The 23,369-nt window shown below is 35.3% G+C and overlaps 1 protein-coding gene across 1 annotated transcript in view; it reads right to left on the bottom strand.

Moving 5' to 3' along the window:
* The window catches only part of WDR49 (WD repeat domain 49), a 153,244-nt gene that overhangs the window by 129,101 nt on the left and 774 nt on the right, over positions 1-23,369 (bottom strand). The window lies entirely within an intron of this gene.

Genomic DNA, 23,369 nt, shown 5'->3' with positions numbered 1-23,369 from the left:
CCAGAGAATTCAGGTGGCTTCTATAGAAGACTGAAAAGGTATGGGAACGTGTCTCCTCTGGAGCCTCCAGGAGGCTGGCAATCCTGAAAACACCTTGATTTTAGCCCTGTAAAATCCATTTTGGACTTTTGACCTCCAAGACTGCACATTAATAGATTTGTGTGTTCTAAGCCACTGTTTGTGGTAATTTGTTATAGAAGCAAAGAAAACTAGTACCAGCATACATTGTTTTATTGCACTTTGTTTTATCACATTTTGCAGATATTGTGTTTCTGCAATGGAGGTAGATTCCATCTCAGGAAACCAGTTTCTTTGCAGATGTAGAAGTTGCAGCAAGTTATCTGGAAGATCTAGCTAAGATCACTGATGAAGGTGACTACACTAAACAACAGATTTCAATGGAGACAAAACAGCCTCTATTGAAAGTCGATGTCATCTAGCACTTTTATAACTAGAGAAAAGCAGCCAATGCCTGACTTCAAAGCTTAAAAAGACAGGCTGATTCTCTTATTAAGAACAATGCAGATGATGACTTTAAGTTTAATCCAGTGTTCATTTATAATTCCAAAAATCCTAGAGTCATTAAGAATTATGCTAAATCTACTCTGCTTGTGCTCTTGAAATGGAATAACAAAGTCTGGATGACAGCACATGTCTTTACAGCATGGTTTACTGAATATTATAAGCCCACTGTTTAGACCTACTGCTCAGAAAAAGAAAATCCTTTTATTACTGCTCATTGACAATGGACCTGGTCACCCAAGAGCTCCCATGGAGATGTCTAAGGAGATTAATATTGTTTTCAGGCCTGCTAACAAAACATCCATTCTGTAGGCCATGGATCAAGGAGTCATCTCAATTTTCAAGTCTTATTGTTTAAGAAGTACATTTTGTAAGGCTATCACTGCCATAAATAGGGATTCCTTTGACGGATGTGGGACAAGTAAATTGAAAATCTCCTGGGAAGGATTCGCTGTTCTAGATGCCATTAAGAATGCCCATGATTCATGGAAGGAAACACTAACAGGAATTTGAATTGTTGATTCCAACATTCATGGATGACTTTGAGGAATTCAAGACTTCAGTGGAGGACATAACTGCAGATGGAATGGAAATAGCAAGACAATTAGAATTAGAAGTGGAGCCTGAAGATGTGACTGAATTGCTGCAATCTCATGATCAAACTTGAATGGATGAGAAGTTGTTTCTTATTATGAACAAAGAAAGTGGTTTCCTGTGATGGAATCGATTCTTGGTGAAGATGCTGTGAACACTGTTGAAATAATAACAAAAAATTTACAATATTTACATCAACTTAGTTGATAAAGCAGCAGCAGAGTTTGAGAGGATTGATTCCAATTTTGAAAGAAATTCTAATATGGGTAAAATGCTATTAAACATTATCTCATGCTATAGAGAAATTCTTCTTGAAAGAGTCTATCCAATGTAGTGTAATCATTGTCATCTTACTTTAAGAAATTGCCACAGGCCACCCCAACCTTTTGTAACACCAGCCCGGTCAGCCAGCAGCCATCAACATAAGGCAAGACCTACCACCAACAAAAAGATTAAGACTCACTGAAGGTTCAGATAATTGTTAGCATTTTTTAGCAATAAAGTATTTATTTTTAGACATAATTATAATGCACATTTAATAGACTACACTAGCCAGGTGCAGTGGCTCAGGCCTATAATCCCAGCACTTTGGGAGGCCAAGTGATCCTCCCTTTAAGGGAGAATTCTCCCTTAAAGGGAGGATCACTTCAGCCCAGGAGTTTGAGGTTATAGTGAGCTATGATTGCACCACTCCACTACAGCCTGGATGGAGTAAAACCCCATCTCTTAAAAAAGAAGATTACATTGTAGTGTATACATAACTTTTATATGCACTGGGAAACAAAATAATTCATGTAACTTGCTTTATCATGATATCACTTTATTGTGGTAATCTAAAACCAAATCCTCCATATCTCCAAGGTGCGCCTATACAGTGGTATAGAAAATGGGTGAATCTCTACAGAGGTTTTAGCACAGTCAGTAAAATTACACCATGGTCAAACTATAATGTAAGGGTGAGAAGTTTGGTTCTGTAAATAAGTCATTCCAAAGGAAGAGTGAAACCAGATACAGTTGATTTGTAGTAATTATGTTTTATAAAGCCCCTGCAAACACTAAATTACCAGATACTAAACCATTGCTCCAGGGGAAACACACAGTTAAATTTCTGCAAATCTCTGGTCACATCTTCATCAAATGCTCAATACTTAATTTTGTTTTATATGTGTTTCTGTTGGAAGACACACTTTTTAATATTTATTGTTAATTCATAACAATTGAACTCATGGCCAACAGCATCACAACTCACACATGAATGGAGCTAACACATCTGTTTTCTCAGTAAGGCACTCACAGCCTTCTTGTAGTCAGGAATAGCAGACAGCACTTTGTGACTACACTTCTGAACCATTTTAAACAGAGTAATCACCAAACAAAAATACAAAAATGTGAAAAACGTGTCATTAAATAGATGACAAAAAGGACAATTGTTTACAATATGAGAGCTGGAATAAGAAAGCAGAATGTCACCTTGTTTGAACTCAGTTTGGAATGTGGACATTGGAAGACTCAAATTTGTTGCCACTCTCCATATGTCTGGGAAGGACCATGAATGTGACATGTGTCTTGATTTGGGGATTACAAATAAATTTTAGGAAGTAGGAAAATTCACAAATACATAATCCACAAATAATGAAGATCAACCATATTTCGAGTAAGTATATAGCTTAATACTGATGGGCCATTAAGTGAGATTCAAAATAAAAGAACTAACATTCTTCCTATGTCAAAGCCAAAGAGCCAGGACTGACAGTAAGCACTGCAGGCAGATATTGCAGACCAAGTCAAACCAATGTAGGTTTGATCCTGGTTCCACCAGAAATCGTGATAACTACTGGCAAGTTACTTCACTGCTGAGCCATAATTCCACTTCTGTAAAGTAGGAATAGCAGTTATCGGTCACAAGAAAATTGTCGTGAGCATTAACTTAGATATGTGTCCAAGAAAGAAGTAATCAATTGTTTAAAAGTAGAGGTTTATCTGGGCATTTAATTAATTAAATTAACTTTCTGAGAAATAATTGATATTGGGCCTTTTAAGCCTCTCAGAAATCCATTATTCCTATCTTTGTTAAGTTATTTTTATTCTAGAATGTTTAAATAGATGGAAAATTTTCAGTGACCCAGATTTTAAGTGTAGAGAAAGAATTCTGGTCCTAACAACACTCCTGGCCAAAACTGCAAACTGTTTCTGAAAACTAAGTCAATGCTGATCTTTTATTTTAAACTATTATGTAATGACAACAATCAACCTCGTATCTATATTACCATCTCATCAATAAGATAACATTTTAAGCAGAATCTCAGTGTATTTTCTTCTCATTAGCTGGTAGTTCATTTTTATTTCTAAGAACAAGAAACTGTTCTGACAAATACCAAAACAATTTCTTTTTTCAATCAAGAATGTGGAATTACAAACAGGTCATGAATAATAAATTTCCCCAAAGTAACATAAGTTGCTACATAGTTTTCCACACACTAATAATGCCAATATGCACTAGGGGCAAGAGATTAAAAATTTATGAAATTTATGAAATTTGACAAAAAACACAATTGTATGGTATCACTAATAATTCTATTACCAGTTGTTCACCTGTTAGTATTTTGTTTGTTTTAAATTTGAAAATAAAACCATGTTTTGTCATACCATTGGTTAAAATTTAGCAATTTGCCTTTACTAAAAACTCCTAACTTATTTCAACAAGCATTATGCCTTGATCGACATGTGGTTTATGTTTATTAATTCTATCATATGCCAGCTTGAAGAAATTATTTAAATGTACAATTAAAGTACTTGATCTTTTGTACAACTTTAAAAGCACCAATACATTGACTTTTTTAATTTCAAAATATTAAGGAAGTAAAAATGACTTTGTTACATGGATAGCTTTTTGTAATGCTTAAGTTATTGCTATTAGTGTGCCCCTCACCCAAATAATGTTCACTGTACCTATTAGGTAGGTTTTTACCCCTTCCGTTCTACCCCCTCCCTGTTTCTTGATTTCCAATGACTTTTACTTCTCTCTGTGCCTATGTGTGTCCACCAATTAGTTCCAAATTATTAGAGAGTACATGTGATGTTTGTTTTCCCATTCTTGAGATACTTCACTTAGGATAATGGTCTCCAGTTCCAGCCAAATGGCTGCAAAAGACATTAATTCATTTCTTTTTATGGCTGAACAGTACTCCATGGTATATATACATATGACATTTTGTTAATTCACTCATGAATTGATGGGCACTTAGGTTGATTCCACATCTTTGCAATTGTGAATTGTGCTGCAATAAACATTTGTGTGCAGGTGTTTTTTTGATAAAATGACTTATTTTCCTCTGAATAGATACCCAGTAGTGGGATTGCTGGATGGAGTGGTAGGTTTATTTTTAGTCCTTTGAGAAAGCCCCATGCTGTTTTCCACAGAGGTTGTACAAATTTTCAGTTCACCAACAGTGTATAAGCATTCCTTTCTCTCTGCATCCACACCAGCTTCTATTGGTTTTTGGCTTTTTAGTAATAGCCATTCTGACAGGAAAAAGGTGATATCTCATTGTGGTTATAATTTGTATTTCTCCAGTGATTAGTGATGTTGCAACTTTTTTTCATGTTTGTTAGCCCTTTGTCTATCTTCTTTTTAAAAGCTTTTGTTCATGTCTTTTGCCCACTTTTTGAGGGCATTGTTTTTTTCTTGCTGATTGAGTTCTTTGCAGTTACTGGAGATTAGCCCTTTGTGAATATTTTCTCCCATTCTGTAAGTTGTCTGTTTGCTCTGTTGAATATTTCCTTTGCTGTGCAGAAGTTTTTAATTTCATCAAGTCCCATTTATTTATTTTTGTTGTTGCTGTAATTGCCATTGGGGTCATAGTCATAAATTCTTTGACTATGCCAATGTCTAGAGAAGTTTTTCCTACATTTTCTTCTAGAATTTTTATTGTTTCATGCCTTACATTTATGTTTTTTTATCCCCTTTGAATTAGTTTTTGAAAGTGGTGAGAGATATGGATCCTGTTTCATTCTTTTGCATGTGGCTATCCAATTTTTCCAGCACTATTTATTGAATAGGGATTCTTTCTCCCAGTGTATGTTGTCTGCTTTGTCAAAGATCAGCTGGTTTTAAGTAGATGGTTTTATATCTGGGTTCTCTGTTCTGTTGAATTAATACTAATTTGGTTAATATCTGGGTTTTATTCCTGAATTTGCCACATAACATTTGTATGTCCTTTGGCCAGTCATAACCTGTCTCAGGGTTTGTATAAGGCACCAGTAAGATAATCTGTACAAAAGGCCATCTTTACATTAAGCAACTCTACTCAAACATCAGTTATTGCTGTTGAAGACACAACCTCATCAAGCTAAATTCACAAGCACCTATTTAGTATAGATATGGACATATGAAGAATTTAGTAAATTTTATTTAATTATATTAATAAAACATAGGGCATAAAATAATTAATTCTCATTCTCTTCAATTGAAAATTAATTACTATGGCTTTAATGACACCTTCATTATCCCAATAGACAATGTAGTCTCATTTGAATGTAGACCTCCAAATAAAAACTACTTCATAGTGTTTTTAAATTCATGTCCTTTCACTCCTATTAATAAATATTCTCTATCTCATCTTTTTGAGGAAAAAAATATTAATACCCCTGCCTCTGTTAAAATTCCTCTTCTAATAAAGGTGATAAGTAAGTGTATGAGCCATTAGAAAGCATCATCTCATTGAGCTCTTCCTAAGATAATGTTTGTAAATTTATTTTGCTATATCTGTTTAACTACTGAGTAAGAAAATAACCAGTTATTGTCTCCAATTACTCTTGCAAGATCCAGAAAGCCAATATACTCGGAGTGCTTGGTTGGTTATCTCACTAGGCACAACTTTAGACGTTTAGAAAATGAAAATCTTCCCGTATTCATGAATCCCTTTCAAAGAATATTCTAAAAATCATTTTCTTTTGCCTAGAAAGCACTTCTGCAGTTACAGTCAGTTCTAGTGAGCTGCCTGTCTTTTTAGGAAAAGCATGAACTGTAAATTCCCTTCAGCCTCTGAGTTTTGAATGGTTTGGATTTCACTGTAACGTATATAAAAACTGAGCTCTAAACCTAAGTGCAAAACTCTAAAAATATACCCTTTCTAAGAAACTTGACAGACTTTTTTGTCATTAAGAAAAGATCATGTGCTTTGACTTAGCAACATGTGAGTGTGCCAACATACTTTAAAAATTATTTATTTTTGCACAAAATAATCCCTGTTTGAAAATACAGATAAGCTAAAAATTAAAATCATTCATAATGCCATCAGCTTTTCAGCTTTTTCTAGGCAGAAATAGAAATGACTGCATATTATTTTAAAAAATAGTATCATGATATACTTATCTTTATATGTTGCTTTTCCCATTTAGATCATACCATAAAGCTGTGCCTCTTACAATATCATCATTCTTAATGGTTGTACAATATTCTATGGAGAAGACATATAATTATTTATAACCCTCTATTGTTAAAAATTTCAATTGCTCCCAATGCTTTACTGTTTTATATAACAACTCTGCAACATACAGTCCTACACACACATCTTTGCTCAGTTGTCCAATTATTAATATTTCCTGAGGGAAATTCCCTAGAAGCAGAAATACTGAATCAAAGAATTTACAGATTCCTAAAATTTTTGATGAATAAATTTACCATACCTATCAACAAAGTATAAGGTTGCCTGTACCCAAGACTCTCACCAAGCTAGGGTACTATTCTTCTTATGATAAGATTCATCAGTTGGTTGCTAAAAATCGTTCTAATAAGCCTAAATATTTACATATTCTCTGGTAAAGAAAAAGGGCAATACATTTCCAAAGCAGACACTTAACCATATTTTTACAAATTTGCGAATCCTTAGAAATGTTTAGATTTGTTTTTTCTTTAACTCCTTCTTAGTAATATTTAATAATGAAATTAGGAAAATAATATTTTCCCTTACTCTGTAAGTAAGGACTTGTCTAAGACAAGAATAAAAGTCCCAGTTTAAAACTATGGAAAGAGCACAATCCAATCTGGTCAGAAATATGGGTATTTTCTGCTTTGTTGAAAGTTGGCAGTGGGTTAGCATGTCACATGTCACTGACCCAAGGTTCATTGCCCTCATTCATTGGTGAATATTTGCTTCCAGATCCTAAAAATAAATGTCAAATTGTGAGTTATAAGCCACTGAGAGAAATATGTTCCTCCATCCATCCATCTATTCATTAATCTGTTCATTAATAAATATTAGTATATTTGAGCATATGTACCATACAAAGCAGCATTTGGTAGGTTTATTTATTCATTAATTGAACATTTATTAAGTGACGGTTCCATGCTAAACATTATTCTAAACATTTGGTACTAACTTTGAACATGACAGATAAGATCAATGCTCTTCAAAATTTCACACTTCTGTGGAAAGCCCAGGTGTGCTGGTTGCAACTAATGACACATGTTTCCAGGTTATCAAAAGTAATAACAGTATAAGCACTACCTATTTTTTTTCCTAATTTTTAACTGAATGCAGTCTTTAAGCATGCTGAAATATCCACAAATAAAAATATTTCATAGACCAGAAACCTTTCCATAATAAGTAAGATTTTTGCTTTTAATTTAGATCATTGGAATTCTGCAATGAATTTTTTTCTTTACATGAAAAATAGTTTATAATAGAATTTCAAAATCTTGTTTTCTCTAGAACCTGTCAGTTTTATTAATCTTTCACCAAAATAAATATTATTGTTATTATTTTTTAGACTCAGGGTCATGCTCTGTCACCCAGGCTGGAGTGCAATGGTGTGATCATAACTCACTGCAGCCTTGGACTCGAGCTCAAGGGATCCTCCTGTCTCAGTCTCCCAAGTAGCTGGAACTACAGGCACACACCACCACACCTGGCTCAAAATTAATATCTCTTTTGTCAGACATTCAGCATGATTTTTGGTTAATGTTCTGTGACAGCTGAATGAGCATACACTATCGAAATACATCCTTTTTCCTATCTCTATAATTAAATTTAAAATTAACATGCTGCTTTCTCATGGTTCATTCTGTTGTGCTTGCCTCAATTTCCCTTGGTTACAAAGCACATTGGCTATGAATATGTATTAGGCTTTGCTGTCAAACCCTGTGAGCATCTTCTGGAGCAGAAGATTAGATATGTTTTTTCAAAACCAATGCATCAGTTTATATTATCCCCTACAATTTTCACCTACCAATGAACATTCACGAGAGACTGAAAAACAGAACAGGAGAGATTAGTCTGCTAGTCAGGGTTCATAGCACTCTTTTTTCCCTGCTTCAGTGCATTCCAGTTGGTTTTAATTTTCATTTACACTATGATATCAATGATTCAAGAGTTCATCAATTCAAATGGAGTTAAAGTTTGTGACTAACACAGACACAGGCCTTGAAATTCCTGTACTGAATTTAAAGTTTGGGACCAAACTTTCTCAAACCAAAAATTCAACAATTAGATTCCTATGCAGCTGGTGAATTAGACGTGAATTGGAGCTGTGTGGGGTTGGGGGTGGAGGATCAATAAATTTACCTTTCCCTTTTAAATGAAAATGATTATCATCCCTGAGAAATGCAATTGTTATTATTGTTTTTATTGTTTTATTGTTTATTGTTATTACTTTCCTCTAAATCTATGAAAGTCTTCAATTCTCTGCTACAGATTTAAGATTATGTTTATCACTACCATCTGTTTTTGCCTAAGCTAGAAACTTGGGGTATAAACCTGACCAGTGAAATGGTGTATCCAACAGACAACTGAGCTTCATTGATCTTCATTTGGAAATCTCACTGTATCAGGATAAATATAAACTTTTAAAAAAATTACTGTCCCAATTGCAGCAAAGAATTTTGTGTATTCATGGGATCATAAATTTATACCATGTTGAAGCTGGAAGAGAGTTTAGACAATATACACCAAATCCTTCGTTTTAAAGGAATAAACCAAAGCCTGGAGAGATAAAAGAATACTCTGAGGTCACATAGTTCACTTTTGGTAGAAATGGGACTAGAACCAAGAATCTCCAATTCTTAACCATTTTTACCATAACACAGACACAGTGACTTCAACAAAACCTGATTCTCTTTAGGATAACATGGTCATCAACAAACCATAATAATATGAGTTTGTAATGTGTATACCCAAATAATCTCATACTGTTTTGATAAAAACTATCTATTTAGAACCCTACAGCTTTATAATATACTTAAATTTTCCATGTAAACTATGAATCAATAAAGTAAGCATAAAATGACTAAAAAGTCAGAAAGAATCTAATCTAGGTTCTCAGGGAAAACTTTTCACCAATTATCAGCTCTTTCCTGCTCTTTCAGCCTCAAACCAAAGATCCAGCTTCAACCAATCTTTGGCCATTATCTTTATTCCTTAGGTGTGTCATCCTTTCATCCCAGCTATCTAGCAAAACACAGCCCTGGAAAAGCATCTTCTTCATGCCTATATCCAGGCTGTTGAACACTGATGGATACAGATCATCTAAGTGGTCAGAATGGTGCCACTACAATAAAATGCATCATCTCCAACTTCAAAGGTCCCTCTATACTGCCAGGACTTCGTCTATGTTTCCTTCCTAAATTCTCACTCTTCTTCTTCACTTTTTTCAAATTCTTACTTCATCATTTCTCTGTCCATTCCTAATAGAGAAGTTCTTAACTCTTAATTTACAAGAGTGAAGCCACAGAAGAAAGAAAAAGAAACAGAGGAAGACAAGGAAGAATCAATCATATGGGAACTTCCTCAATGTTTTGCACTGCACATATAGATTGACCTATATCTCTAGTCATCTCCTTTTCTCCTGTGACAGCAGAACTTCTCCTGTATTTAGATATGACCTTCTCTCACCACATTAGAGAATCTCTCTGTTGACTACTTTTCATCAGCATGTAAACATAATCAAGTTATTTAATCATTAAAAGCTTTCTCTCCACATTGCCATCTGCTTTTAGCTACTGTCTCATCCTTTTCCTTGCAACCAACCAACTTGAAACCATCATGTTCACACATTGTCTCAATTTCCTCACCTCTAATTTACTCAATCTATTGCAATTTAGCTTCTTTTCCTTCCCCTCCCCTGAAGCTGCTCTTCCCAAGAAGACTAAAAATCTTGTGGCTAAATCTTTCAATGGGTTCTTTCCATTTCTTACCTGATAAAGTAAAAAATGTAGCAAGTTAACATTTGATACCAGAATATCTTTGTTTGGAAAAATACTTTTGAGATTTCCATTCGGTTGGAAAATGAAATCTGAGGTATGGGCAAAACACCAATCAAGAAAGAATAAGGATCAAGTTGCTCTGAAGAAGAAAAGAAAAATTTTGTATTGGTTTTTATTGATATGGTTTTGTTGTTTGATTAAACAGAGGGGGAGAGAAGAAAATACTGGCAGGAAAGGGAGGTAGTGAGAATGGAAGACAGCAAGATGGCAGAGGGTGGCATGGAAATAATGGGCCATCAGGAAAACCCCACAGGCAGTATGGCTAAAATGACCTTTATAATGGAAGTGTTGGTGAGTTTCAGAAATGTAAACCTTTCTCACATATTCCTCATTTCAACTCATACTCACTTCCCAAAAATCTTGAGTTGCATCTAGCAAACTTGTAAATGATTTCTGAAGGGAATTCCTGGGTAACTAATAAAGAGCTGTCTCAGCCATGTTACTCTGATGGAGAATAGAGATGGTAACTGCAGTGGAGGAAGGGCAGAGGCTGACTTTGAACTTGTAGAAGTTCGAGAAGGGCTCTGGATCTCCAGAGTTATGGCATGGGGGTTGGTTCAAGCCAATGTTTCCATATCTCTAAGTTTGGAAAGTTCCAACCCATGAGTTATATGTTTTTAATGTATATCTCTGTAGAATTTGCCTCTTCCTTACTACTAATAACCTTCTGTCCTTGGTTTACATTACAATCATGTTTCTTGGTGACATTTCTGATCAGTCCTTCTCAGTCTCTTTTGTGGTTACTACTTTTTCTGTTGGTATGCCTTAACTAAATGTTGGTATGCCTTAATTTTCTGCCCCATCACCTCTTCTCTTCTCACTCCACATACCCTATTTCATTTATATGATCCAATATGTTGGCTTCGAATATGGTCTAATTGCTGAGGATGCTCAAATAAATATCCATATCTAGACCTCTTTTCTGATGACTTAACCTTTATATCTAATTGCCTTCTAGATCTCTAAACTTGGAAGTTCTAGATAGGCAACTCAAAGCAACATATCCAAATAACAATTCATTCTTCCTTCACGAATAAGCCTTCTTTCCTCTTTTCTTTAGGTTTCAAAAATTTCAGAATTAAAACTCAGGGGGAAAAAACAGCCTACATGTTCATTCATAGGACAGTTGTTGAATAAACCATGGTACATTTTTTTTTACATTTTTAAAACAAGTATAATACATCTGTTAAACAAATCGGAATACTCTCCATGAACTGATATTGAGATGTATTTTTTTAATTAATTAATTAATTTTTTTCAGCATATTGTGGAGGTACAAATGTTAAGGCTACATATATTGCCCTTGTGAGATGTATTTTTAAGTAAATAAAATTAAAATAGAGAATAAAGGTATGATACCTGTTATGTGAGAAACAAGAGAAAGTACAAAATATACACATATACATACATGCAATATGTATTTAAAAAACAAAATCACAGGAAAAAATTCAGTAGTTAATGAAAATTGTTACTAATGCAAAACAGGAGGATGGCAAGAAAAGGATAAGTAGACTACAATTTTTCTAATTATGCATTTTATGCGGTTTTCACTTTTGAACTATAAAAATGTTTTACATAGTCAATAAAATAAAATTTAAACAATGACTTTTTTATCCTAAAATGTAATATATACTAACCTAACCATGTAACAAGCTGGGAATACAATTATACAGTAAAAGAAATTAATTTTAGTTTAATCTATAAGCCTAGTTCACTAACCCATGCACCCTTAGTGCAATATAAGAACAAAAATCCTGCAAATAAGTCTGGAATTTGACTTTTTTCTTTAGAGTAGTATTGATGTAACAATACTGAAACTATTTATATGTATTATAGAATATAGCATATGAGTAAATATATTGATGCTGCTGCAACAAAAGTTCAAAATATGAGAGAGTGAAAATACAAATGATACAAGTATGGAATGGCAAAGGGTGAGGAAGAACTCTGTGGTATTGGGATTGATTTGGTGGTATTAGTATAAATTCATTATTTTAGAAAACATATATAGCTAGATGATATTTATTGAAATAGATGTAGATATAGATATATTCTAATTCTATCAACAAAAAGGATAGAAATAATGACTCCCTCAATAGCAATGAGCACACGGCTATCCAGATCCAATTTTTCCAAAAACCGTTCTCCAATAAATGGAACTGGAAAGACCTGGAAAGATGGCTGGTTCCAGGTCTTGAGCAGTAACATTATCTTGTGCCTGAAAGCAAGAAAGTAATAAAAGATTGATGTAAATATGTTAAAACAACAAAGGAGTTGGTTTGAAGGGGCTCACACTGTCCAAATTTGGGGCATTTTGAGTATCAGAAAGAATAATGATGATGGGAGAAAATAACACATTGAATAGAGTAAGTGAATCCATGAATCTATAGTAAGACTTAAACACAGAGAGAGAGAAAAAATTAGAATGACAGGGAGAAAGAAAAGAGGGGGAGAAATAAGAAGGCTCTTTCTTATAGAGATATGCCATATTGAAAATAAATAAAAATCAATAGAATTTTTAAATCACCATTTGCAACCACCAGGGTAGCCATTGTTTTCAGCAAAGACAATGAATCAATGCTCAAACTAACAAGTGAAAGTTTGTTGAAGAATACTCAGTATCAAAGTATCACCTCCCACAGGTACCTTTACAATGGATAACTCTAGTAGGTCCACTTCAATTCAGGGATCCACCTTACGGTATCACCAATAATGGGAAAAATTGGCATGATGTGACTCCTGATGCTATGCAAGCGGTGGACATAATATCTCTTATGCAGTAGCCTTGCCACAAATAGTGAAGTTGATTCTAACAGCAAAGAATCAATAAGAAAATTCATATTGTGGGATGTTCTAAAAAACTGTCATGAAGTCTTCAAAAATATCTATGTCATGAAAGATAAGAAAAATTAGAATGGCTCAAGATTAAAGGAAACTAAAGAGACATGCCAACTAAAGTAAATGCGCAATCCTGGATTTATTTTTAAATTAAATGATGAATTAAAAATAAAAAACTGTAAAAGACATTATTGGAACAAATGAAGACATCATAATATGGACCTTTATTTTAGGTAATGTAGGAAGTTGAATTTCCTGAGTGTAATAATGGTATTCTGGTTATATAGCCAAATGCCCTTATTCCTAGCAGATATATATTGAGCTAATTAGGAGTTAACTACCATGATGCCCAAAACTTTCAAATGATTGAGATTAAAGCCTTGTGTGTATGTGTGTATGTGTGTGTGTGTGTGTGTGTGTGTGTGTAGAGACAGAGAAATATAACAAAATGTTAACAATTGTTGAATCTAGATGAAAGATGTGTTCATTGTACTCATCTTTCCACTTTCAACTCTTCTGTAGACATGACAATTTTCAAAATAAAAACTCAAGGGGAAAATTACCAGTTTTTCCTTTTTTGTGTTTCCTAACTTAATGTATGTTACTACCCTACTCAAAATACCCAACTTGCCAACAAGTTCTGTGCATTATGGCTCCTGAATATCATTTGAATCCCTCACTGTTCTCTTCTGCATTGGGATACCCTACCCTCAGATGGCAGCCTGAATGTCAGTTCCTCCAGAAAGCCTTTCTGGAGACACCTCCCAGGTGTGAGACATGTAATCTCTCCTTACCATTCTCCTCCTCTCAAAGAACACTAAGCAATTACAGAGTAATTGTGAGTTTACTTCAGTATACCCCTCCTTGAGGGAAAGACTGGGTCTAAGTGGCTTTCAATTGCCACAGGGTAGACATTCAATAAATATCTGTTGTAAGAATGAGTGAATATATTGTAAATATTCTCTTTTGCTTTTTGAGGAAAAGATGTTCATCTGTTTTACTGATAACAGCAAGTTAGAGGAGTCATAGTAGTGAAGGAAGACCAAGATTATAATAATAATAATAATATATACAATAATTTAGGAAAATTAGAAATGTGTCAATAGAGTTAAATTTAGAGCTGTTCACTAAAAGAAAAGTGACAAAACTGTTTCATTGAATCACGTTGGGTGATGTTCAGGCTCTGCCAACTGATCAAATGGAGAAGGACAAATTCCTTCTTTTAGATTTTTGTTTCCTTATCTGTAAATAAAGGCAGTAAAATAGCTCTTTATGGTCTTTCTCTTAATGCTAACCTCAGTGGAAGGAAATTGATGGAGAAACTACTTAGTATAAGGACAAAGTATCTATAAAAGGTACTGCTTTTAAATTCAGCACTGTAGACATATCTTTATAAATAGTACCACAGTCTTTATGTTAAGACATACTGAATTTTAATAACATTTATCTTTGAATTGAATTATGGTATAGATAAGGTGCCTACAAAGTCATTTTCTATAACTTACCCCACTACAATCACAGTTCTATTTTTCCATAATTGAGACCTGTACACATAAATATATATACATTTTTCATTTTAGGATATGATCGTACACTATTCTGTGATTTTCTTATTTTCACTGAACAGCAATTCTTAGAAAACTTATATAAGTCTTCCATATCCTTTTAATAGTAGAGTAGTAGGAGTGTACCACAATTTACCCATTCATATATTAATGAATGTTTGGGTTATTGTAAGTGCTCCAGTTTATAGACAATATTACAATAATGTCCTTGTGCATGTATTTTTTCCTGCATATGTCAGAATGTATTTAGGTAGCTTGTAGAGCTGGAATTGCTGGTTCAAAAAGTATACATGTGATACATTTTACATTTTATGTTTGATATATACTGGCAAATTGCCTTCCAATGAAGCTGCCAACTTAACAATTTTATTAATAGTGCCTATTTCCCTGACTCTTTTCCAACAGTGAATATTATTTATCTTTTTGACCTTTGCCAATCTGATGATTGTAAAAAGGGCATCTTCTTTCGTGATTAGAGTTTCAAATCAAATTCCTAGTGAATTTAAGTACTTTTCCACATGATTAGCAGCTGTTTATGTGGCAATCTTCCTTAAATGAATAAAATGAAATAATATATGTGAATAGATAATACATAAAATGTCATATGTATATGTGCATATTTGCATAGGAACTGATAAAGAATATAACAGAAAATATTAAAAATTATTACCCCAGGGAGTGCAGTGACTGAGGGTGAGCCATAGTAAGAGGGAAATTTCATGGTTTATTTTTTGTGTTTTTTTACAATGAGAATAATGTGTTACTTGTATTTATTTTAATTAAATAAGGGACTTTAAAATAAATAGGCATCATAAAAATGAATGAAATTTTATATGGCTGGTTATACTATCTTTTTTTGTTTGTTTGCTTCTACTCCTTCTCTTTCAGAAAATAACTCTGCTTCTTTATTTTTGTACCAATCCCAGTTGTTTCTCTATCCCCTAGGAGACTCTCCATAAGGCCTTAAATACTCTACTCTCTTCTCCAGATATCTCATCTCATTTGCACCCAAAGTCTCTGCCCTCCAGGATCTATGTTCAGATCCTTTCACACTGACTTCTCCTTCATAGCCTGCCTGATCCTTCCACTTGGCCTTGTACAAATAATGGTGTTGTACTTAGTTCAGACCATCTGTGATGAAAGCAACAAAAGGAACACGCAAGAAAGTATGAGAAGAAAAAACAGGATTTTGGTAAGGTGCTCATTCAGCCTGGATGGTAAGAAAAGACTTCCCTGAGGCAGAGTATTTAAATATGAAATATGAGTAGGATTTAGCTGGGACATTGTTGGGGGTTGGAGAGGAATATTCCAAACTGAAGCATCAGCCTCTGGTAGGCCCTCAAACAGGAATATGTTCAAGTAAATAAAATACGACCAATGTGACTGAAACACATTGGGTAATTTTCCAGCGTCAGATAAGTTTGTGACTGACTTGTTGGAACCATAAATCCAGACTAAACTCCTGTGTGTTTTGGGAGTTGGTGGGGGAGGGGTTGAATAAGAAGGAAGGATTCCCCTGAAAAGAATGAACATTCCCATTCTCTACAATCCTGGGAAAGAATGGAAAAACAAGTCTTAGACTAGAGTGAAAGGAAATATTTTCTGCTATCTCTAGGGCCTAGAATCAGTTTGGCCTCTGGGCTCTAAGGTACAAGCACTCTGGTGCATTTCCAGGATGACTGAGAAGCTGAGAACAGTGCCTTGGCCACATAAACATGGCCAGAAGTGAGAAAGCAAAACAAGTTAGAAGGAAACCATGAGAAAGACAAGTCTGAGACAGCATTGTCCAATAGAAGTTTCTGCAATGGTGAAAATATTCTATATTCTCTACAGCTTGTTATGGTAGCCACTAGCCACACGTGGCTGCTGGGTACTTGAAATATGGCTGATGCCTATGAAAAACTGAATTTTTTACATTTTATTAAATTCTTATTTAATTTAAATAGCCACATGTAGCACATATTGGACAGTGCAGGTCTGTAGCAAGACTAGTGAGACAACCTGGCCTCAAGTGTGTTGAGAGAATTAGGAAAAGATGCACGCAGACCTGGGAGGTGAAGAAGTAGAGGAAAATAGTGTCCCTGGTAGTCCTCAGCAGAGAATGTCGGTGTCCAGAGAATCAGGATTTCATGAGCGTCGTATCCATAAAATGGTGGTGAGACATAATGAGGGGAGAAAAGGCCCCAAAGAACCTTGCTTAACAAATTGAGGCAGATATTTGGGAAAAGGTCAGAAAATCACCTTTTGGTGATTCTGGGGCAATTCGGAGGCTTCTTATTTCTAGCAGCAGAGTTGGTGGTGGCTTGTGATATCCGTGGTATGCTATGCCTGGTAAAATGTGACAAATGTGAAGTCAAAATAGCACAAATCACAGCTTTTTTATTGTCCGATTTCTTGATTTTTCTTGTTTAATTCTCAAGAAATTTTAAAAAGTAGCAGTGCCCATGATCTAGAGGTCTAGCTAAGTTGACACACTACAAATGAGTAGCAATAGGCATCTTTGATTTCTTTGTCCTTCCTTTAGAACAAGCATTTTCTTGGTTGCCTTTACTGTTCCAATTCTGGCCAAAGTTTAAGGTTAAAACATTTTTTCACCAAAATCACCTGATCCAGATTAATTTTTATAAGTACCTATCATAAAAGTGCACAGAGACATTGGAAAAGGCGTGAAGCTGTTAGAACTTATGTCAAAATTCTGCACAAAGGCAGCAGTATTTAGGAAGACAAATTTTTCATTTATATTGATTGCCACACAACTTGAGTTCCTTGAATTTTGATAATGACACCACTTGCTGTCATCACCTATAAATTTTAACAAGTCAGACAAAACCACTGCAGAATTCCTCTGCCATTCTAATTGTGCCAGCTGCAGTGGTATTGTATCTGTCTTCATGCTATTACCTTAATGCTGAGGAGGGGGACCTGCATAGCTTCAGTGATTTTCTGCTGCCATCAAAACTGGCTGTTTTGATTCCACTGAGGTAGCTGAGTTGAGAAATACTCTGACTTGCCACCTTTGTTGAGCAAGTGATGATTAGGCTACTGAATGCACTTTCTACTATATAGTAGGGTTAATGATTAAGCTTTACCTGTTTACCTTTTCACAAGTCTCCATTGAAATTCTTTTAGAAAAAAAAAATTTTTAAAGCAATGGGTTATTCTTTTTATGCTTCCACCCTTTCTCTACATTGATTTTATCATAGAAGTTGTTTATTATTTGCTGATTATGCATTAGCCTCAAGTTAGCAGGGAACAGTGGCTGTATGTTATTAACTTAACAAGGTCATTTGTTAATGAAGTCTTTATCTTATTGGATTCATGTTCCTTAGAGCAACATCGGAAAGGAAGGTCACCTTTTGGCTTGTGGTAGTCATGCCAAAAACAGTGGCATGGAAAGTTGACAATTCACCAGAACCAGAGTTCTGGCTCTGCCCCATGGGGGAATTCAATTAAATATTTTAGGGTATCTGTCTTCTTTTGTGTAATCAGAAAGTAAAAATGTCCACCCTGCCTACATTTCAGGCTCGTGAGAGAATCAAATATCATGATGTCTACAGAAGTATTTTATAAAATCTTGGTGTGCTTGAAAGTTATTAAATTTTTATTCATTATTTTTACCTTCAATGATTTCCACAAAGAGTTTCGTTCAGCTACAACAGAATACATAATAAGTAATGCAAAGATAAAAGAACATGAGTCAGATAATAAAAATAGCAGATAATTGTCCCAAAAAACCCAAGTTAAGAATAATTATATCAATTGAACACTAAATTTAGCTTTGAACTTCCTGGCAGCTAAGGCAAAACACAAAACACAGTTAGGCACATGACTTTCCTTAAGTTACAAAATGAAACAAGCTGCTTCATTAGGAGGATGTAAATTTTCCTACCACTAAGTCTATCACTAAAGTCTAAGAGGATCCTGGGCGTGATTGTTATCTGAACACACACCTGTCTGTACTTCCCAGATTCCCTCACAGTTAGGTGTGCTCATATGACTGAGGTCTAGCCAATGGGATGTGAGCCTGGCCCACAAATGCCTTCCTCAGTACTCCTCCATGCTCTTGCCCCTGCTACTGGCTGATGCCTGGCAAGCTTGAAAGGCAAAAGGTAAAAGAACCCTGGAATCCGAATCACTACTTGCAACTGCGTGCCAATTAGAAACATCTGCTTTCTACTTTATGAGAGCAAGAAAAAAACCTCTATCATGTTTCAGCTATTATATATTTTACATATTTTGCACATCCTATAAAAAAATAAAGATTTTCTAATTTGAAACATTGTTGAATAATCTAATATCTAATTTTTTTGCTTTACCAGTTTTATCCAAGAAAAGTTTCTAAATGATCTTCATGGACCATCTCATATTTTATCAGAAACAAGAAAATCTAAAGGATCTGAAGAAAGGCAATAAAACAAAAATGGGTGATTTATTTATGTGTTTTGGATGTTGGTACCCAGGGTAGAAAGGAGAGAAGCAAGAGACAGAAACAGTTCTAAAGCATGAGACACATTCAGGAAGCCTGTTCATTTGGGTACCTTAATAGCGATGATAAAACGGACACTGAGAGGGCTTAGAGAAGACTGGATCCTTAATAAATTGGAAGGAAGATTGATAGTTTAGAAAGAAGGACAAATAATAGAAATATAGGAAAGGGCCAGTTTCTATATTCCCTTAAAGCTTTGTCTGCCTGGCAGGGTACCAGAATCCTCAGCTTTATTTTGTTGAAGCAAATAAGCATAGTTCAGCCGGGCGCGGTGGCTCACGCCTGTAATCCTAGCTCTCTGGGAGGCCGAGGCGGGCGGATTGCTCGAGGTCAGGAGTTCGAAACCAGCTGAGCAACAGCGAGACCCCGTCTCTACTATAAATAGAAAGAAATTAATTGGCCAACTAATATATACAAAAAATTAGCCGGGCATGGTGGCGAATGCCTGTAGTCCCAGCTACTTGGGAGGCTGAGGCAGGAGGATTGCTTGAGCCAGGAGTTTGAGGTTGCTGTGAGCTAGGCTGACGCCACGGCACTCACTCTAGCCTGGGCAACAGAGTGAGACTCTGTCTCAAAAAAAAAAATAAATAAAAAAAATAAGCATAGTTCATAGGCCCTGCTATAGAATCTGTCCAGGCACCTTAGGAATTTTATAATCAAGGATAAAGATATCAAAATTCTGTAAATTTAATTATTTTATTACTCCTCAAGTACAATTTGAGGATTAAAGAATTGACTTTTGAACTTCTCTGGTCTTTGGAGATTAAGTTAGCGTAAGTGCATTGTGTTTAGATTTCATTCATCGTGCCTCCCCCTCCACTGACAACTTTGTCTTAAGAATTCTCACTGGACATGCTTTGGGGACTTCTTGCTAGGATTTTTATTATGTCTTTCTCCCTGAAACACTGAATCATTTGGGCTCTTCCTACTTTGAACACAAATACTTCATGATTTATGTGTAGCTTAGGTTTCATTTCTAGCTATAGTTAAAGGTAAAGATTTAGCAGGGCTTGGGCACCTGGCAGCATGGAGCAGACAGGGTAGGGCCAGCCCCTGGCTCTGGGCCCACAGTCTGGGCCAGAACAGAGTGCCAGGAGATAACACAGACATGGCTGCTGATAAAGGCAGTTCAGGACCTAACCTAGAGAGTCTGGGGGCATAGGGTAAAGTATGATCTCAGACCAAACAGTCAGTAGAGCTTCAGGGATCAAACGCAGAATGCCCTGAGACAAGGTCAATAATGGAGAATGCAAGGAAAGAAATACTCAGACACCCACACAGGCAGACTCTGAGAAGAAACTCAGTGTGTACTGGGCCCCAAAGGGGCTTTCCCCAGACTCCATTTCCCTTAGACCATAATTTTTACTTCTCACCACTTCTATAAAATCAGCAAACCACTACTACTCTTCCTCATATAATAGCTGGCTTTTGAAGCTTCTAAGAAAATGTAAAATATGGTTAACATCAAAATAATATGAATATCCAGAGACCATGTCATTTCTCTAAGCACTGCAAGTACTACAGGAAAGTTTGAGTAACAACCATTTTACAGTTCTTTGAATAATGCAAGTTTCTCTCCCTTCATCCTGATATATGGCTTTTTGACACCATCATGTAAAAGAAAATGAAATTCAAAAGTTACTTTTCTAGTCCTTATGCCCAGGTAACTTATTTGTTCCAAAGAAAAGGATCAAGACATCAATTAGAATCTTTTGCCTGCTCGTAAAATACGAAATAGGAGATGGAAAGATGATGTTTTTTACTCTTCTATGTGAATTTGTCTTTGCAATTCTTGTTCTTACCACTTCCTAATCACAACTAAAAGGAATATAGAAACATAGCAGCAAGTGTCACTGGAAGTTTAATTTTCTTTAGAAAATGTATGAATTAGGGTCAAGACAATGCTAGAAGTAATATGGTTCAATCTCTGCTTATTAAATACGTGATGCCTAACATTAACTGAGCACTTACACTGCGTGGCAAGCACTCTTCCAGGTACATTCCAGATAATGCCTCATATAACCCTCACAAAAATCCTATTATACCCATGTTAGAAATAAAGGAAACTGAGGCCAGAGAGGTTCAGTGATTTACACAAAGTCACATTGTTAAGTGGCGAAGCAGTGATTCAAATCTGGGAAGTCTGATTCCTAGCTCTCAAACACCAAGTGATTGTTATCCATGTATACCATTGAACAGAAGCACACTTGATTTATTCCTAAGTGTTTCTAGTAAGATTAATATGGTATGTGATATTTCATTTGGAAATATATATAAAACATTCATTGCACAATTCAAAGACCCAGCTTCCGTTTTTCAGTTAAGCATTGCCACTGCTATTTAAGGAGATGGACTTCACCTAATATCTGACAACTCTGCATCCCCAAATAAGCAATTTGTGTAAAAAGAAAAACAAACAAGCAAACAGAATAAGAGATAAAGGAATCTGGTGCCAGAATGTTGGCATTTCCAAGAACGTGTCGTTGGTAATTGGACCACAAATCACTGCCTTTAGAGTTCTATGTGGCGGGAATACCACTGGGGTGTTTTTTCCTCCTACAGCAATCTATATTTGTGGCCTGTAGGCCTAGCACTCGTGACAGATGGACTGGATTCCACTGAAATCATCTAGTGCATCATTCTTCTCTAGGTGTCCATGCTGTGTTTGGAAATCATGTTGGCTGAAGGGTCCAGCTTTTAGTACTGGCTGCACATTTGCCATTGGATTGTTCCCTTCTCTGTCTGTTGAGTATGTTAAAAAATGGATGAACTTCATTTTTTCTTGAAAGTACAACTACAAAGCTCAGTTTCTGTTTACTAAACTCTCAATAGATTCTCTATGTTCAGGCAAGCTCTGAATTACGTTCCCTTCTCCTCTTTGGTCCATCAGTACTGGTGTTTCCAATTAGCAATTTCAAAATAAGTGGTCTGGCCTTTAAATTGTTTAAAATAAAAAAAAAAATTAACACTGAATTTCACACATTTCACTTGGGTTCACGCAAGACTAATCTGTAGTTTGAAAAGAACACCCACCCCCAACCTTCTGTAGCAGTTTCACTAATATGTCGACTTTATAATATTGACTCTTCTGATAGACTCTAGCTCTCAAATTCTGTGTTCTTAGCACTGGAACAAAACTGCCACATTTCTGTTCATTCCAGAGTCAAAGCTGTCATAATCTGCTGTTACGTTTTTCTGAATGTCCTCAAGCTGTCAAAATGTTTCCTATGTCTATCAAAATATGCCTCATTCATCTGGGGCATTGGGCATAAGCAGCACTGAAATCTTTCACACAAATGGGGTTGGAATAAGAGCAAATACATGAAGATTGAAATGAGAAAAGTGTAGGATAGAGCATGTCTTCACGAAGTAGGATAGATTCTATTATAAGGAAATAATTTATATTATCAGTACACTAATTTATCAATACAAGTAGAATCTAGCTTGTTATAGAAAATTGAGTATAGCAGAGTTTCAGTGGTTAGCAACTCTTCTTTTTTGATAGCTAAAGATTAAAATCTGTGCCACTTATAGGCCAATATAATTGTTAATTTTATCATGTTTTATTAATCTCAATGTGGTATTCCAAAATATTGTATGTCTGTTTCAAATTAATACACATACTCCAAGCGCTCCCTGAGGACCTATATTTTAGCAAATATAATGAAGTAGAAAGGATGGAGGCTCATGCCTACCTAAATTCCACAACACAGAAGAGCATTTCTTCCTATCCTCATTCAAAACTAAGAATCATTTTAATGTATGTTGTTCATTACACATAGCTGAAGAATTCCAAGTTAGTTAACTAAGATCATTTATAGTTAAGTTACTATGATTTATTTTCTATGAAGAATTAAAATGAAAACTTCTGATTTTGTTTTTATTGGCATTACCCCAGAATTTGCAAAAAGAATGCCAGACTATTCCTTCATGTGGGATCTTGGGACAACAAAGTGTCAAAATCAGGTTTGAAAAGGAGCTGTTCCACTCAGCGTGAGGCGAAGGGAATTTCTGCAAACTGGATATGCATATTTGAACTTGCCAAGTTCTACATCCATATTAACTGCAAGAACAATTATTACTGGGAGTCACCTTGGAAATC

Source organism: Microcebus murinus, chromosome 1 (genome assembly GCF_040939455.1).
Source record: "Microcebus murinus isolate Inina chromosome 1, M.murinus_Inina_mat1.0, whole genome shotgun sequence".
Taxonomy (NCBI): domain Eukaryota; kingdom Metazoa; phylum Chordata; class Mammalia; order Primates; family Cheirogaleidae; genus Microcebus; species Microcebus murinus.
The sequence above is the reverse complement of the archived record's forward strand: the minus strand, read 5'-3'. Positions and strand labels throughout refer to the sequence as shown.